Raw genomic sequence first — 19,494 nt, 5'->3', positions numbered from 1 at the left:
AATAAAAGGGTAGTAGTTTTCTAGGAATAAAAATTTTTAGCTGATATGATGAATATTTTTTCAAGACAGTGGGGGAGGGGTTTCTCCTGTGATGCAGCAGGTTAAGAATCTGGCATTGTCTGCGACAGTGTAGGTTCGATCTCCGGCCCGGTGTGGTAGACTAAGGATCCAGCATTGCCCTGTGGCATAGGTCATAGCTGCAACTTGGATTTGATCCCTGGCACAGAGAATTTTCATATGCCAAAGGCGTGCCCCCCCCCCAAGAAAAAAAGACTAGAGTGTGGAAAAGAACAACATATTTTTAAGTTAAAAAATACTTCAGGAGTTCCCATTGTGGCTCAGGAGGTTACGAACCTGACTATCCATGAGGATGAGGGTTCGATCCCTTGCTCAATGGGTTAAGAATCTGGCATTGCCTTAAGCTGTGGTGTAGGTTGCAGACTCGGCTCAGATCCTTTGCTGCTGTGGCTGAGTAATCTGGCAGCTACAGCTCCAATTCCACTCCTAGCCTGAGAACGTCCATGTGCTGCAGATGTTGCTTATAATGAAAGGAAGTATCAAACTGTTTTAGAACAGAAGGAGGATTTTTTTTTTTTTTTTTGCTTTTTGTTTCTTTGTTTTTAGAATTTATTAAAGTATAGTTGATATGAAGGAGGTTCAAATTTGTCCTGGGCTCCAAGAATTTGAAAACTCTAAAATCCTATAACCGAGATGAATTTTTATAATGTAAGAAGATAGTAAGTTAGCTAAAGAAAACCAAGACATTACAAGCTTGCGCTTTTTTTCTTTTTAAGGCCTGAGCTAGAAATTCTGGAATATTTTGTATGACAAACAGCTGAAACAACGTTTCTTAACAATGCAAAGTTCACATGGTTACATTTCACTTAAAATATGCATATTTCAACCTACACAATTATTCTCAAAACAGATAAATATGTTTTGGACTGAAGCTAAGTGTCTAGATTTCATATCTTGGCAAATGCTCTACAATTTGCTTACATTCTTTTGAAAAACATTTTGTTTACTGGAAATACTAGTCATTGTCAAACAATGATGGTATTTTCTAATATCTCCAGAAAAAAATGAAAATACTAAGTACAATATAATGCCATCTATTGACTTAGGAATATTTGTATCAAGCTGGTTTATGTAGAGGTTTATTATATAAAGTAACTAAATTTCATGCCTTCCCATGTGATGATAATGTGACATTCCATCTGTATCAACCCACTGAATGGTCATATGTTTTAGATCTTAAGCATAACAAATTAAAAATAATGTTGAAAATTCACATCCAAATATAACAGAAAAAGAATCTTTCATTTCACTATTTTCTAATAGTCATAAAGCCAATATTATTAAGGAAAGTGAAGTTAGAATTACTTCCTAAGTAAATGAAAAAAAGAAGCCTTTCTTTGTTTAAGAAACGTATGTTTAGGAGAGGACATCCTCTTTTATTCCTACGCTCTACGCGGGCTTCCCTGATTTGCAAGGTCCAGTTCTGAAAACTAGGAATCTCAGTGGACCTTTTCATGTTATTGTGGATGTCTTAAACTTCCCTTAAATAGATTGTATAAAGACTTAAGAATGTGTGTCAGATGTCTATTTATTTAAAACACTAGAGTGTTATCTTTATAATTATACCCCTCTGTCTGTAATAAACACTGCAACTGATGCTAAACAAACTAGCGCTAAAATAAAAAGAATAAATGAACTAAAGGCCCAGTCAAAGGGGCAATAACAGCATAAATGTTGGAATTCTCCTGGTACAATCTACTTTTAACTATTCTAGGAAATTTTTATAACAATCTGAAGGGAAAAAATCAGAAGAACATTCTTTTTCTAGTGAAACAAGTAATTTGTTTATTCTCATTTTCATAATTACCTAAAAAATCCAAAATGTATTCTGGGGCTGATTTTTATATTATGTAATTTCTAAGTATATAATTTATGGTATTAAAGTTTAATTCTGGGTAATAGCACAGTAAAAGAAAAGTATAACATGGAAATTTCTATAAAAAGCTGAAGGCTAGATCCCCACGTAAGGAATATATAAAGCAAATCAGTCTGAACTGTCAAAATAAATTAACAGAGTCCTATAAAATGAATGTATGAATAGAAGGGGGTAAAAGTTAACTTAGCAAAGAAACTTACATATATTGTGTGTGTGTTGGGTGTGCATCATCTCTTTTTTTGTTGTTTTGTTTGTTTGTTTGTTTTTTGCTTTTTACGGCTGTGAGTGTGGCTTATGGAAGTTCTCCGGCTTGGGGGTTCCAATCAGAGCTGTAGCTGCCAGCCTACACCACAGCCACTGCAGTGCAGGATCTGAGCCACCTATACCACAGCTCATAGCAATGCCCCATCCTTAGCCCACTGAGCAAGGCCAGGGATTGAACCCACGTACTCATGGATACTGGTCAGGTTCTTAACCCATGGAGCCACAGCAGGAACTCCTGGTGTGCATCACCTTTAATTGAAAAGAAAAAAATCCCACCAAAATTAAAAAATACACATATTAGGAACCAGAGGAAAAAATGGGTAAAAGCATTCAGTAAAAATATTTAGGTAAAACAATTTTTTTAAAAAAAGATTCAATCTATTTTTTAGGCAATGATACCTTAAAAAGTTGAAAAGCTAATGATTTAAATACCTCAGTAAATATAAAAAGCTAATGTAGCCCTCACCAAGAAAGAGAAATGGGGTGTTCCCGTCGTGGCGCAGTGGTTAACGAATCCGACTAGGAACCATGAAGTTGCGGTTCGGCCCCTGCCCTTGCTCAGTGGGTTAACGATCCGATGTTGCCGTGAGCTGTGGTGTAGGTTGCAGACGCGGCTCGGATCCCACGTTGCTGTGGCTCTGGTGTAGGCCAGTGGCTACAGCTCCGATTGGACCCTTAGCCTGGGAACCTCCATGTGCCGCGGGAGCGGCCCAAGAAATAGCAAAAAGACAAAAAAAAAAAGAGAGAGAAATGGCAAATGACATATTCACATGTATTTAATATATATTTCTATATAATTGATATTATATAGATATTATATAGTTAATACATCTTAGTTCAATTTTCATTTAAACCGCAACTAATAATAAGTGCATTTTAGAAAATTTAAAGTATTATTTAGTGATAGAGTCTCCCCTTTGTATTAACACACACTCAGTTCTTAGGGAAAACCTGCTAACGGGCAAGTCAGTTTTAATGTCTAAATACTAGAAAATAGTTTTAAGGCTGATCATGCATAAACAGGCAAAGAATCAGTATATACTGGATAACTGAAAGGAGATGACTTTTAACATATAGAAATAATTTAAAGTCTTTTTTTCTTTTTATGGCTGCACCTGCAGAATATGGAAGTTCTTGAGCTAGGGATCAAATTGGAGCTGCATATGCCAGCCACAGCCACAGCAATACCAGATCTGAGCCGCATCTGTGACCTAATCCTCCGCTTATGGCAATGCCAGATCCTTAACCCACTGAGCAAGGCCAGGGATTGAACCTGTGTTCTTAGGGATATTAGTCGTGTTTGTTACCGTTGAGCCATGATGGGAACTCCAGCAAAAGAATGCTGAGTTTTCACCAGGTGTTTAAAGCCTTTCTAAATATTATTATTATTTTAAGAGGATTAGTCAGATATCACATCATATAAAACATAATCAATAGCATTAATCTCAATCTTCTCAGGAGGTACTTATGTTTTTAATACACTTTCCAGTTGTTAAATAGGAGGAGTTTCAATGTCTCAAAGAATAATATTTGGATCAGTTATCAAAGACTGTTGAGTCGATTTTAATATATCACCAAGAGTTTTCCAGTTATAATCACTTTTCTTTATTTCATTGCATTCTATGAGCAGTTAACACATAGTCTTTTTTCTTGCTAGGTTGTATATGATAAATAGTTGTGTACTTGACTCCCTTTTTTTTTTTCTTCTTAGGGCCACACTCATTGCACATGGAGGTTCCCAGGCTAGGGGTCTAATTGGCGCTACAGCTGCCAGCCTATGCCACAGCCCCAGCAATGCCAGATCCAAGCAGCCTCTGTGACCTACACCACAGCTCATGGCAATGCTGGATCCTTAACCCAATGAGCGAGGCCAGGGATCCAACCCACAACCTCATGGTTACTAGTCAGATACGTTTTCCTTTGAGCCGCAACGGGAACTCCTTGACTCCTTTCAAATGCAGTTTCAAAGAACACTGGAGATAAATGTACCATCACTGAATCTGAACTGCTTTCAAAATTGTATTTGGGCTTCCTGGTAATGCTCCCAGAACCCCTTTCTCTAATGAAGATAGCTTTCAATAAATTATAACATTTAGAAGTATAACCGGTGATGATGATGATGACGATGACGCTAGCTAACACTTATAAAGTGACTTTAGGGCCAGGCACTTTTAAATGTCTTATGTATATTAACTAGTTAATCTGCACAACTCTAAGATAGTTATTCTTATTCCCAGGTGAGGAAGCAAAGGCTCAAAATGGTCATAAAATTTATTTAAAGCCCCAAAGCTAGTAAGTGGCAGAGTTAGGATCTAAACCCAGCCATTTGGCTGCAGACTGTGCTATTAACCATGATGTTATGCTTGTTTAGTAACAGACTGATCTGAAGTTCAAACAGATTTAGGCCAGTATCGTGCTGTTTCTAGATATACTTTGCAGTTGGCACACATCTCAGGCATCATTTGGTTCCAAACTAAAGTTAAGAATTAAGGAAAACTTTGACCCAGAGAGGTTCAAATGATTTGTCTAAGGTATCACACAATAAATTTTTTTTCAAGAGTTATTGCCAGATTAAGATGGAGCCTGTATATGCGAATGAGATCCTGTTATTCTTTTAACTAACCATTTCTATGTAATAATTTCTGTTTATATCTTTTACTATTTCCTTTTACTTTTTAGGGTTTGTTCTATTGTTCTTTTTTCTGTCTTTCTGAGTTTAATGCTCAGCTCATTGGTTCTCATTCATTCTTCCTTTTAAAATGTATGCAGTGGGAGTTCCTGTCATGGCTCAGTGGTTGATGAATCTGACTAGGAACCATGAGGTTGCGGGTTCGATCCCTGGTCTTGCTCAGTGGGTTAAGGATCCGGCGTTGCCGTGAATTGTGGTGTAGGTTGCAGACGTGGCTTGGATCCCATGTTGCTGTGGCTCTGGCGTAGGCCAGTGACTATAGCTCCAATTCAATCCCTAGTCTGGGGACCTCTATATGCTGTGGGAGTGGCCTAAGAAATGGCAAAAAGACCAAAAAATAAAAAATAATAACATAAAATAAAATGTATGCATTTATGAATATAAATTTTCCACTAAGAACTCTTTTAGTACCATGCAGTGTTTAGGTATAAATTTTTTCCACTAAGTGCTGACATGTTTTTATCATCACTCAATTCTAAATATTTTATACTTTTCAACAAAAAAGACCCCCAAATAGCCAAAAAAATCTTGGAAAAAGAACAGAACTAGAGTTCATGCTCTCTGGTTTAAAACTATACTACATGGGAGTTCCCAGCATGGCTCAGTGGTTAATGAATCCGACTAGGAACCACGAGGTTGTGGGTTCGATCCCTGGCCTTGCTAAGTGGGTTAAGGATCCTGCGTTGCTGTGAGCTGTGGTGTAGGTGACAGACGCAGCTTGGATCTTGCATTGCTGTGGCTCTGGCGTAGGCTGGCAGCTACAGCTCCAATTAGACCCCTAGCCTGGGAAGCTACATATGCCACAGGAGTGGCCCTAGAAAAAGCAAAAAGACAAAAAAACAAAACAAAACAAACAAAAAAAACCCACCTATGCTACAAAGCTACAGTAATCAAAACAGTATGGTAGTGGCACCAAAACAGACACATAGATCAATGGAACAGAAGAGAGACCCCAGAAATGAACCCACACTTATATGGGCAATTAATCTATGACAAAGAAGGCAAGAATATACATGAGGAAAACAGTCTTTTCAATAAATGGTGCCGGAAAACTGGACAGTTACATGCAAGAGAATCAAACTGGACTAATGTCTCACATCATGCACAAAAATAAATTAAAAATAGATTAAAAGGGGGAGGGGGAGGGAGTGGGATGGACTGGGAATCTGGGGTTAATGGATGCAAACTATTGCATTTGGAATGGATAAGTAATGAGATCCTGCTGTATAGCACTGGGAACTATATCTAGTCACTTGTGATGGAGCATGATGGAGGATAATGTGAGAAAAAGATTGTATATATATATATATATATGTGACTGGGTCACTTTGCTGTACAGTAGAAAATTGGCAGAACACTATAAACCAAGTATAATGGAAAAAGCAAAAATCATTTAAAAAAAATAGATTAAAGACTTAAATGTAAGACCTGAACCATCAAACTTCTAGAAGAAATCAGGCAGTAAGCTCTTTGACATCAGTCTCAGTAATACTTTTCTGGACATATCTCCTGGGACTAGAGAAATAAAAGCAAAAATAAATAAATGGTACAACATCAAACTAAAAAGCTTTTGCACAGTGAATGAAACTTTCAACAAAACAAAAAGGCCATCTACTGAGTGGGAGAAGATATTTGCAAATGATGTGCCTGATAAGGAGTTAATACCCAAAATACACAAAGAGGGGTTCACACTGTGGCACAATGGGATTGGTGGCATCTCTGCAGCACCAGATTGCAGGTTTGATCCCTAGCCTGGCATAGCAGGTTAAGGATCCAGCATTATGGTAGCTGCAGCATAAGTTGCAACTGTGGTTCAGATCTGATCCCTGGCCTGGGAATTCCATATGCCATGGGGTGGTATGACATAAAAAATACAAACAAAAAACCCCACAAAATGTACAAAGAACTTATACAACTCAACATCAAAAAAAAAAAATCAAACAACCCAATTAAAAAATTGGCAGAGGATCTCAATGGACATTTTTCCAAAGAAAATATACAAATGGCAACACCGCACATGAAAGATGTTCAATATCATTAATCATCAGAAAATGCAAATCGAGGAGTTCCTGTCATGGCTCAGTGGTTAATGATTCTGACTAGGAACCATGAGGTTGAAGGTTCGATCCCTGGCCTTGCTCAGTGGGTTAACGATCCGGCATTGCCGTGAGCTGTGGTGTAGGTTGCAGACGCGGCTTGGATCCCGTGTGGCTGTGGCTCTGGCGTAGGCCAGTGGCTACAGCTCCGATTAGACCCCTAGTCTGGGAGCCTCCATATGCCATGAGAACCGCTCAAGAAAAGGCAAAAAGACAAAAAAATAAAATGCAAATTGAAACCACAATGAGAAATCATTTCACACCTGTCAGAATGGCTGTTATCAAAAAGACAAGAAATAATAAGTGTTAATATTATGTGGAAGAAAGAACACTTGTGCACTTTAGTAGGAATGTAAATTAGTGCAGCCACTATGGAAAACAGCATGGAGGTTTCTCAAAAAGGTAAAAACAGAACTGCCATTTGATCCAGCAATCCTACTCCTGCTATTTATCCAAAGAAAATGAAAACACCAGTTAGAAAAGATATATTCATCCTGATGTTCATTGAAGCATTATTTATAATAGCCAAGATATGAAAGCAACTTAAGTGTTTACCAATAGGTGAATAGATAAACTGTGGTAGATATATACGATGAAACATCACTCATTTAAAAATAATGAAATTTTGCCATCTGTGACAACATGGCTGAACCTAGAAGGTATTATGCTATGTGAGGCAACTGGAAGTTCCCAGGCTAGGGAATGAACCTGTGCCATAGCAGCAGCCCAAGCTACTGCAGTGACAATGCTGGATCCTTAATACGCTATGGCACAAGAGAACTCCATATATGATTTCTTTTACATGTGGAATTAAACAACAACAACAACAACAAATGAACAAACAACAAAACAGAAACAGAGTTATAGACACAGAAAACAAGTGGTTTGCCAGAGGGGAGGAAAATGGGGGCGATGAGAGAAATAGTTCAGAGAGATTAAGAGTACAAACTTCTGGTTATAAATAACTGAATCACAGGTACGAAATGTACGGTTGGCGCATACAGTCAATAATAATGGGATGTTTTTATACGGTGACAGATGGTAATGAGACTCATGGTGGTGATCATTATGTGAGGTATAGAAGTATTGAATCACTGTGTTATGCACCAGAAACTAACATAGTGTTGTATGTCAATTATACCTCAAAACCAAACAGACTCACAGGAAAAGAGGTCAGATTTGTGGTTACCAGAGGCACAGGGTGGCGGAAAGGGGGAATGGGAAGAAGGTAGTCCAAAGGTATAAGCTTCAGTTATATGATAACTAAGTACCAGGGATGTAACATACAACATGATAAACATAACTAACACTGTGGTGTGTTATATGTGAAAGTTGTTGAGGTAAATTTGAAAGAGTTCCCATCACAAAGAAACCCTTTTTTTCCTTTTCATTTCATTTTGTATCCATATGAAATGATGGCATTCATTGAACTTATTGTGGTAATCATTTCATGATGTATGTAAGTCAAATCTTGCTGTATACCTTAAAGAGTGCAGTATGTCGATGAAACAGTATCTCAGTAAAACTGGAAGCAAAAAATCAATATTATGAATGATGATAAAAACATACCCTCCCTAACTTTTAATCTATGTTAATCAGCTTTTAAAAGAGGTAGTTTTAAATCTCCTATGATTCAGGATTTGTGAGTCTCTCCTTGTAATCCTGTCCTCTTTCATCATGTTGGTTAGAGTTTTTATTTTAGAGGCACATAGGTTCAGGATTCTTTTTTGGTAGTGAATCTTTCCTTCCCCTGTTATGTAAACATTCCTATTATCTTCAATAAAGCCTTTTGTCTTAAGTCTATTTTGGTCTACATTAATATTCTTATACCAACTCTGAACTTTTAAAAAAAGATTTTTTTTTTCTATCGCTTTATATCAAATCATCCAATGTCTTTTCTTAAAGTATAAATAACAATAAGATTAATAAAAATACCTAAAATATGTATTGAACACTTACTATAGGCCAGGCACTGTTCTGTGTGCTTTTTGTATATTAATTCTTTTAATTCTCACAACAACCTTGAGGTAGATATTATTTTCTCCATTTCACAGGCAAGTAAACAAAAACGCAATTAAAAAGTCAATTGACATATATTCCATCTGCTCCCTGAAAATTACAAGGACCTTAAAACTTGTAATTCCTTTCTGCTTCTTCATATATCTTCCCTGCTACTATCGTCTTTTAGTATTTGTTTTTAACTCCCTCCCAAAATTGTTTTTCTTTTGCTTTATAGTCAGCAAAATTTATAATCACATTTTTATAACTAGATTTATAGATTTACTGATATGTTTACTAATTTTTTTTAACCATTGCTCTTTGCATTACATTCCTTATTTAAGGCTCAGTTATGAGCATGTTATGAGCATGTATGGATAGAAGTACATTCTTTAGTAGTCTTTTCAGGGAGTATCTGTGAGTGGTAAATTCCCTCAGACTTTGTCTGAAATACTTTTATTTTATTTTTTTTTTTTTTTTTTTTTTTTTTTTTTTTTTTTTTTTTTTTTTTTTTTTTTTTCTGGATATGATTAGCTAAGTAATACTGTACCCTACAGACACAAAATACCGTCTGTACAACATACCGGATTTCCATGAATATATCCATGAAAATTTTTCCTGAATAAAAAAATTCAGCTGTGATTTTTAGCTGGCATTATTATTTCATTTCCTATTGCAAACTATTGATACAGAAGTCTACTGACAGTCTGTCATTAAAATTTTCTTTTTGATGTTCTGCAGTTTTACCATGACACGATTAGGTGTGAATTTATTTTAGTTTGTTTTAATTCATCGGCTCAGATGAAGCATGCTACGTGCTATTCTAATCTGGAAATCCTGTCTCCTCAATTATGAAAAACTGATAGTCTTTCTATATATCTTAGAATACTGCTTCTACTGCCTTCTCTCTCTTTCCTCCTTGTGGAACTCTATTTGACATATGTTGGAACTTATTCTAGCCATTATTTCTCTTTACTCTTTTATTATATTCTCTATCTCTTTCCTGTGCTGTTACATTTTATAGTCTGAGTGATTTCTACAGATCTGATGTCTAATTTACACGTACTCTCTGAATATTTATTGTTTATCCTTCTATCCCAACTATTAAAAAGTAAATCTGATGCAATCTTGGGAGTAAAGGAGGGGAAAATATTAACACTTTCCTCTTTTCTGAAAAGGATACTAGTTTGGAAAACTTTCCCAAGGGGTAGGGAAGGGGATAGTAATATAATGATAGACACACAAATGTATAAATGTAATAAATATGTGATGACAAATCATAAATGTGTGTGAGAGTGTATATGTGTTGCTGTGTATCTTAAATGTATACACTGGAAGCAGTCACCCTATTTAGGGGCTGTGTGGAATCTAAGCAGAGGGAAGACTTACAGCCATACTTTTTTTCCTTTTATGACTACAAATAGGTTTAATTTTATTTATTTTATTTTTTTGCTTTTTAGGGCTGCACCCACAGCATATGGAGGTTCCCAGGCTAGGGTCGAATCAGAGCTACAGCCACTGGCCTGTGCTACAGCCCCAGCAACACCAGATCTGAGCCACGTCTGTGACCTACACCACAACTCACAGCATGCTGGATCCTTAAGCCATTGAGCAAGGTCAGGGATCGAACCTGCATCCTCATGGATCCTACTCAGATTTATTAACTGCTGAGCCATGACAGGAACTCCAGACTTAAATTTAATGTTGTCACATGTAAACATAGTATGTGGTTCAAATATATATAGAAAGTATGTATAAATACCTGGAGGAAGAATATTCCAGTTTGAGAGAACTACAAGTGAGATGTAGTGGAGGCAATGGGCTCAACATGATTGACAAATAGCCAGAAAGTAAGAAGGGCTAAAATATTGTAAACATAGGAAGGATAGTAAAAAGTGAGGCAGATGAGGTGATGTATGGCTCTAAAAATCATGATAAAGTTTTGAATTATACCCTAAGTGTGTTAGGAAGTGAGTAGCACCTAAAATGTGCTTAAAAATCTTAAGTAAAAGTGCTTATTTAAATTTTACCTTATGCTTTGTACAATATTTTTAAAATGAGACTTAGTAGAAGTTATGATTTCATTTGGAACTTAAATTACTTCTTAAGAGTCAAGTTTTCCTGTTTCTAAAACACATATAGGAGTTCCCGTGGTGGCTCAATGGTTAATGAAGCCAGCTAGCATCCATGAGGATGGGGGTTCAATCCCTGGCCTCGATCAGTGGGTTAAGGATCCAGCATTGCTGTGAGCTGTGGTGTAGGTCACAGCTATGGCTCAGATCTGGCCTTTCTGTAGCTGTGGTGTAGGCCAGCGGCTAAGCTCCAATTCGACCCCTAGCCTAGGAACCTCCATATGCCATGGGTGCTGTCCTAAAAAGACTATATATATATATGTGTGTGTGTACACACACACACACACACACACACACACATATATGATGACATATTAGGACAAGCAATGTAATGATTACAAATAACATAATCCAATTTAAGATCCTACACAGAATTCTATTTTCAGGGTTCTGTATGTGATATCTACATATCAAAGAGTATATATAAAATGCATATGTACAGTTTAATGAATAATTATAGAGTGAACTAGTATAAGCACCATATAGAAATAGAATATTACCAGCATCCCAGGAACCCTTGCTATATGACTTTTTAAAAAAGAGCTTACCTAGTACTATAATCTGTGATAATTATCCGCTTAAATGTCAACCGAGATCATGTGACTGATCTTTTTATGGGCAAAAGAAATGTCCCCTTAAGTCTATATTTAATTTCAATATGGAAATTGAGTACGTATCCACTTAAAATCTATTCACATTTCAGTATAGTATAGAGATATGCCATCTCTAAGGCACTAATTTTTAATTTTAAACAAAAGATATATCGAGTGGATAAAAAACCCAGAACTGTAGAGCTTGAAGAAAATGTATACATCTTCATATATTTTTGTGAAAGCAAACCTAATAGTGATAGCTTTAACATAAGAAGCACTTGATTAAAGTAAAATAAAAGTCATTCGCAAGTTTAAGATCTCATTATAGGTTTCATTACAACAAATTAGGTAAAATGAGGAGACTTCTTTGTTTCTCGGTAGCTTCTCATGTATGCTCAGCACTCAATAAATGTTAAACAGTAAATATGAATCAGGCTAATCACAGCGTATCTAAAATATATTTTATTAAATTTAAGCATACTTAATATTTTATGTAATAGAAACTTGACATGTCATTGATACATGACCTTTTACCATATTAAAAATTAAACCTATGAAATCTAGATTTCTATATCTTTTAAATAAATATTTTAGCAATAAACTACCAGAGACCAAGGAAATGTATGGTCAAAGTTAACCTACCAATATTTTATTTTATTTTATTTTATTTTATTTTATTTTATTTTATTTTATTTTATTTTATTTTATTTTATTTTATTTCTGCTTTTTAGGGCCACACACGCAGCATATGGAGGTTCCCAGGATAGGGGTTGAATCAGAGCTGGAGCTGTAGGCCTATGCCACAGCCACAGCAATGCAGGATCCGAGCCACATATGTAACCTACACCACAGCTCATGGCAATGACGGATCCTTAACCCACTGAGCAAGGCCAGGGATTGAACCCTCAACCTCATGGTTCCTAGTAGGATTCATTTCCACTGCACCACAACAGGAACTCCCCAATGGTTTTTTTTGTTTTTTTTTTGTTTTTTTTTGTCTTTTCTAGGGCCGCTCCCATGGCATATGGAGGTTCCCAGGCTAGGGGTCCAATTGGAGCTGTAGCCGCCAGCCTATGCCACAGCCACAGCAACTCGGGATCCAAGCCCCTTCTGCGACCTACACCACAGCTCATGGCAATGCCGGATCCTTAACCCACTGAGCAAGGTTAGGGTTTGAACCTACAACCTCGTGGTTCCTGGTCAGATTTGTTAACCACTGCGCCACAATGGGAACTCCTCCCCAATGTTTTAAAATAAAGAATTTCACATTAAAATTAGGTTATTCTCCAATGGAAAATTCTACAAACCTTTTGCAAATGCACTTAAAATAGTAAAGGAAGAGAGTGAAATATAGTAAATAAAAGCAAGCTATAAAGACACATGGAATGTGGCTAAAACTAAATGGATAACATAGATAAAAAAATAACACTTGGAAATATCATTCTGAAATTGTAGTGTAGTAGTACCTGAATTATGTGCCCTTTAATTTATGCACATGATGGATAGCTTGTTAGGGGCATATTTGTAACTGTTATAATTGATAGTGGCTGAAGGCAGTCAGGCCATAATTTCTGTTTAATGGCTGGGATAGTAAGGGAACAAAGTCTGCAGTAGCATTTTAAAATAACTGCCAGAAAGTTTACATTCATGTCCAAAGTGATACCTATATTCTAGTCTTTTCTCTGTTGAATTCTTTAAGAAAAAATTGGCTGCATCAAGGTCCATATATTACTAAATCAAAATTTGGATTTAATTAATAACTAGAAAAATCTTACAATACTTGGAAAAGAATATTCAACTAACCATTTGGTGGTTCACTTTTGTCTTTCTTTAGAGATTGTGGGAGAAGTAAATGGGCTCATTTGACAAGTTTAAGGTGTTGGAGAACAGGCCGTAACATTTTATTCCTCATGATTTTTGAAGAATCAAATAGCTAAAAATAAATATTAATTTGGGACAAAAATACTTATGTGTAGTTATAGATTGTTTTGATCTATAGATTTTTTTTTTTTTACATTTGTAAACTTGTAAAATTCAAACCAATACTCTTTCCCTTGTTCCTTCTTTTTGGATAATAAGTGTACTCAATTATTACCTTCAAAGTGAGTAGTATTCTTTCAGGGTATGTACATTTTTCAGGTCTCCAAACGAATTAGGGCATCTCAATTTAATGTTTATGATATTTTAACAAGAAAGAGTTACTACCTTCTGAGACAGTATTTTCAAACAAGTTAGAGATGGTGGACTCTCCCAGTTTTAGATCCTGACATTTGTGTCAAGTGAACCTGAAATGTAATTATGAGCCTAGGTCAGGGAAATTCTCAGAAGTGTCTCTTAGTAAGGACTGCAAGGAAATCCTAGGAAGGACCGTTGGCGCCCTTAACTTTCACAAAGTTGTTCAGACATGGTGTCTTGTGGTAGTGATAACCAAAATAATATTCAAACAAATGAGTGCGGCATTTAAGGCCTTTGAGAATTTGACCTATTTCTACATGAATCTCTCTGCAGTTTCTTCCTCTGTGTTCCCATAGACCTCGTGCATACTCTTACTGGAATTAGTAAATTTTAATACTTTTTTACATTTCTGTCTACCCCATTAGAGTTTGAGTTTCTGAAATAAGTATTATTTCATCTTTGTACTATAGAAATCAAAAATGTATGATGAATGATTTAAAAGCAGCAGTCCAGTAGTTCTCACTGTGGCATAGCTGGTTTAATTATCCAGCGGTGGTGTTGTCTGTCTCTGGGTGGCAGGGGTTTGAGCCCAGCCTGGCACAGTGGGTTAAGGATATGGTGTTGCCATAGCTGTGGCGTAAGTCGCAGCTATGTTTGCATTCACTTCCTGGCCTGGAAACTTCCATATGCCATGGGTGCAACCATTAAAAAGAACAATCCGGTAAACTTAGCCAGACCACTCTACTCAGAATATACTCATGTGTTTGTTGGTTCATTCACCCATTATTAAACAAGAGCTGTAGTTCCGGTCACTTAAGCTATGCACATTTGGGCCTCAGCTAGTCTTTCTTTGGTTTGGGGCCTCATTCATAATCCACTTCCAACAAACACCCATTATCACGCTGTTAATTACTTGCTCTTCTGAATTCCCTTTAAACCTGTTTCCTAGAATGCTTACTAATCACTCAGCATTTGCTAACCAATGTGTAATAGAAGTAGAGCAAACTGTTCTGGCCTCATAAACAGCAGAGAACAGGTCTAAAGGTAGGACACGTGCTACAGAAATTCCGAGAAGAGGGAAAATCAAAGTGGGTTGCAGAAATCTCACAGAAGGATTCTTGTGAGGAGGAAGTGTGAGGCTTCGATAAGTGAAAATAAAAGGTACTGAAAACCTGAAATCTAGAGGTGAAAGAGACAGCACAGCGGATTTGAGGGATAAAGGAAAGTCTGAAGGCTCGTGATATGTTGCCAACAATGTAGAATTAAACTTTCGCTTGGTTGCTGATTTGAAATAGTTATATAATTCTCCACTGTCAACTCATCTTTATTTTTAAGACACCATGGCAGAAATAGTGGCTATGTCACCTTTTTCAATAATCTTGGTATTAGTTCTAGAATCTACAGCATCAATTTTTTTTAAGTGAAGATTTTAAATGATAAATACTTCTTTGTATTGAGGGAACAAAAGGCGTTCCATTCTTTATTTTATATATCCACAGTAGCCACAAATGTAACCAATAACTTTTAAAAAAAATCAAACTATAATATCAAGCTATAGTTCCAAAGCAATCTTTTTTGTAAGGTGAAAGGGTTTTAAGTCTCTTTATCAGGTGGTTATTATTACCTCTCCATCTTGAGTTTGCACCTGTTTATACGTATTCAGTCATAAACTATGACATTTATCCAATCCTACCCTACTCTTGTAAGAATTTATTGCCCAGAACTATTTCACTGTGTATGGACAAGAAATGAAAGTCACTACCCAATGTACATTTATGTCAATCTGTTTTCCTATTTTCACCAAAAAATTATTTTTTCCAATTGCCAAATATCTAAACATTGCAACTGTAGATCACACAACAATTTTCTAGCTTTCCTAGAATAAATCTGTGTGTATGCCCTGCATGCACATGTACACATGTGTGTGCATATGTATATATGTATATATATATGCATACATATATATTTATAAAAAGTTCCCCCTCAGTTTAAAAATACTAAAGCTTTTCTTTCGCTTTTTTTTTTTTTTTGGGTGATCTGTGTTGATTAAAAGGAAAAAATGCTGTCTATAATTGTACTATATGTAGAGGGCAAAAAGAAAATTACCTTTGCCTACTGTCCCACTAAATATTCTTCAATAAATAATGCATTTTTATATATCTTCCTACTGAAATACACAAATGCATAATCTTACTTCTTTAAATTCTTTTTCTCTCAAAGGTTTACCAAGGTCCTCTAATTTTTAAATCCTGAACATGCTTAAAAGTGTTCCTAGAGTCCATTTAACAATTTCCATTCTGGCCTTCTTTGTCTTTCTTTATGGCCTTCATTTTGAAGTTTATTTTGTCTGATATGAGCACTGTAACTCCTGCTCTCCTGTCTTGTCCATTGGCATGAAGTATCTTTTCCTATCCCCTCCCTTTCAATCTGTGTGTCCTTTGCCCTAAGGTGAGTCTCTTGTTTTTTTTATCCAGTCTACCTCTCTGTGTCTTTTGATTAGAGCATTCAGACCATTGACACTTAAGGTAATTAGTGATAAATACGTATTTATTGCCATTTTAAACTTTGTTTTTAGTTGATTCTATGTTTCTCCTTTGTTCCTTTCTTTTTTTGGTTGGATGATTTCCATTTATTTCATGCTATATCTAGTCACTTATGATGGAGCATAATAATGTGAGAAAAAAGAATGTATAACATATTTGTGACTGGGCCACCTTGTATAAATTTGACAGTATAAAATTGACAGAACACTGTAAGCCAGCTGTAATGGAAAAAAATAAAAATCATTTAAAAAAAAATAAAAATAACTTAACCAAAAAACACAAAAAAACAAAAAAGAATTTCCATTCCGGGAGTTCCTGTCGTGGCTCAACGGAAACAAATCTAACTAGCATCCATGAGGATGCAGGTTCAATCCCTGGCTTTGCTCAGTGGGTTAAGGACCTGGCATTGCTGTGAGCTGTGGTATAGGTTGCAGACGTGGCTGGGATCCCATTGCTGTGGCTGTGGCGTAGGCCGGTGGCTACAGCTCCTATTCCACTCCTAGCCTGGGAACTTCCAGATGCAGTGGGTGCAGCCCTGAAAATATTAAAAAAAAAAAAAAAAAAAAAAAGAATTTCCGTTCTGCAAATCCCAAATGTTGAAGGGCTTGGCCTGCTCATTAATCTCCCACAACAGGAAGAGTTAAGAAGCCTGAGATCTGAGAGAAGACTGGGCTACTAATTGAGAAGGCTGGCACTCTTTCCACTCAGCAATGATAAGTGCTACCTACCAGATCCTTTAGCAAAAAGAAGAAAAGGTGAGAAGAAAAGATTTGGCTAGAGAAGGGAAAGAATTCAAGATGCAAACAAAATGTAAGGAAACAGAAATCGGGTAAGTCACAACTACTTCTATAATAATTTACAACTCCTTATAGATATTTAACACCACACCAAAAAAAAAAAAAAAAAAAAAGATTCTAAGATCAGTCCAAATGCCACTGTACTTTTATAAGGAGGTCAAGCCTCACACATTAGCAAAGCTAAAATTTGGACATTGATTTTTTTTTCTGTCCAGAAAAAAGAAATGAATGTTCTCTCCATAATTTCAAATATATATGACATTCTCCTTCAATATCCTTCACAAATTGTAGCCTGCTTCATCACCTTTTTTAAAGCATATTCTACCAAAAAGGTGCCTGTATTTTATTGATTTTTACCTATTATAAACAGTCTAGAAAGTACTAACTAAGGATTCTTTCAGGATGAAATATGGGATATAATGGATCTGCTATTATTATTATGAACTACTAGTCTATGCCATCACTGAAATATTTAAAATACAGGTACTGTAGGTATTTGGACAACCAGAAACAAAAGAAAAATTAAAGTAGCTAAAGGGAGATAAATCTTTTACCCTTATACTGCTTAATTGTGTTATTGGAATGTCTTACCTAAGATATTACTGTGCGTAACTAGTACTTCTGAAATTAACATTAGGAAATTCTAAATACTAAATGTCTCAGGGATTTTTCGCAATTTGGGCCTAGGGTTCCTAGAAGAGTTCTAGATATCAACTAACTTTTTATTAGCCACCACAAATATCATTCTTAGTGATTTAAATAATGTTTGGGTTTTGTTATTTTTAATGATGGTTATGGAGAACAAAAGCATTTTACACTTATCTAAGGGATCTTACAGTTTTCAAGGAAAGGATATAACCAATACACTAGATCTGTGGTGATGAAAATGTTATATTTTTCGACTGAGTGTTTGATACGCAGGGATATATTTTTTAAAACTCATTAACTAGACACTCAAGATCTGGGAATTTCGCAATATATAAATTTTACTTTGATAAAAGATTTTAACAGGAAAAATAAGACACTGGCTAAAACGCTGAAACACTGGTGTTTCTATTTGTGTTCATTACTGTTCTGAAATTTTAAGATATCAAAATATTAATATTGAAGATATCACTATTTAGTTACTCTGTGGCACTAGAGTCCTCAAAAAGTCCTTAATGATGTGTTTTCATGGCTATTGTCATTCCTTCATATATCCTCATATTTTTCAGAATATAAAGTGCATTCTACCTCAGATATATTTTTATTTCTTTGCCGAAGTATGATTTACTTACAATAAAATACACAGATCTTAAGTGTTTGGCTTGATGATTTCAGACAATTGCATAAACTCACCACCACCCGAGATACAGAAATTTCAAACATCTCAGAAGATTCGCTTGACCCACTTCCACTGAATTCCTACTCCACAGCCCAGAAGCAACCACTTTCTAATTCCTGCGACTATCGTTTTGCTTATTCTTGAACGTCATATAAATTAAATACAGGACCTTTGTATCTGGCTTCTTTTGTTCAACGTGTTTTTGAGATAATCTCTGCTGTTGTGTGTGGTAAGAGTGTGTTCCTTCTGATTGTACTCCTCCTTTGTATAAATACACAGAATTCGTTTTTCTACTCTCCTGTTGAAGGACATTTGCGTTATTTCTAGTTTGGGGTGATAATGAATTAAGTTGCTAAGACATTCTTGTACATGTCTTTTTGTGGATATATGATTTTTATTTCTTTGGGAAGCCTAGGAATAGAATTGCCGGCCTATAGGATTGATACAGATTTATTTTCTATGTGTAAAATACAAGCTACACAGTTCTCCAAAGTTCTGTGTCATTTTCAATTTCCATCAACCAATGAGAGAGGCGCTGCAGCCTTTAGGTTCCTTTAGTCATTCTAGTGCTGGTTTTTTCCCAAGCCAGTCTCTTTTGTTGTTATTTAGCTATTCTGGTGAGTGGGAATGGTATCCCTTTGCAGTTTTAATTTGTATTTCTAATGATTAATGATGTTGAACACATTTTCTTGTGGCGATTTTCCATTTAAATCTTTCTTTGCAAAGTGTCTGTTCAAGTTTTGGTACTTTTTAAATTGCACTGTCCTTTTTTATTATTTATATAGTCTAGATACAAGGCTTTCGTCAGATGGATGCATGACAAATATCTTCTTCTCAATCCATGGCTTGCCTACTCATTTTCTTTATTTCTTTGTATTTTTTTCTTTTTAGGGCCACACCCAGAGCATATGGAAGTTCCCAGGCTAGAG

The 19,494-nt window shown here is 35.9% G+C and overlaps 1 protein-coding gene across 1 annotated transcript in view; it reads left to right on the top strand.

The window, feature by feature from the left end:
* Positions 1-19,057, top strand: part of ALG6 (ALG6, alpha-1,3-glucosyltransferase) — an 86,454-nt gene extending 67,397 nt beyond the window's left edge. The window contains exons 17-18 of the transcript XR_002345161.1: positions 17,079-17,273; positions 18,562-19,057. The gene's annotated coding sequence lies outside the window, so the exon portion shown is untranslated. The remainder of the gene's footprint in view (positions 1-17,078; positions 17,274-18,561) is intronic.

Source organism: Sus scrofa, chromosome 6 (assembly GCF_000003025.6).
Source record: "Sus scrofa isolate TJ Tabasco breed Duroc chromosome 6, Sscrofa11.1, whole genome shotgun sequence".
Classification (NCBI taxonomy): Eukaryota; Metazoa; Chordata; class Mammalia; order Artiodactyla; family Suidae; genus Sus; species Sus scrofa.
This window is presented reverse-complemented; position numbering and strand designations above follow the sequence as displayed.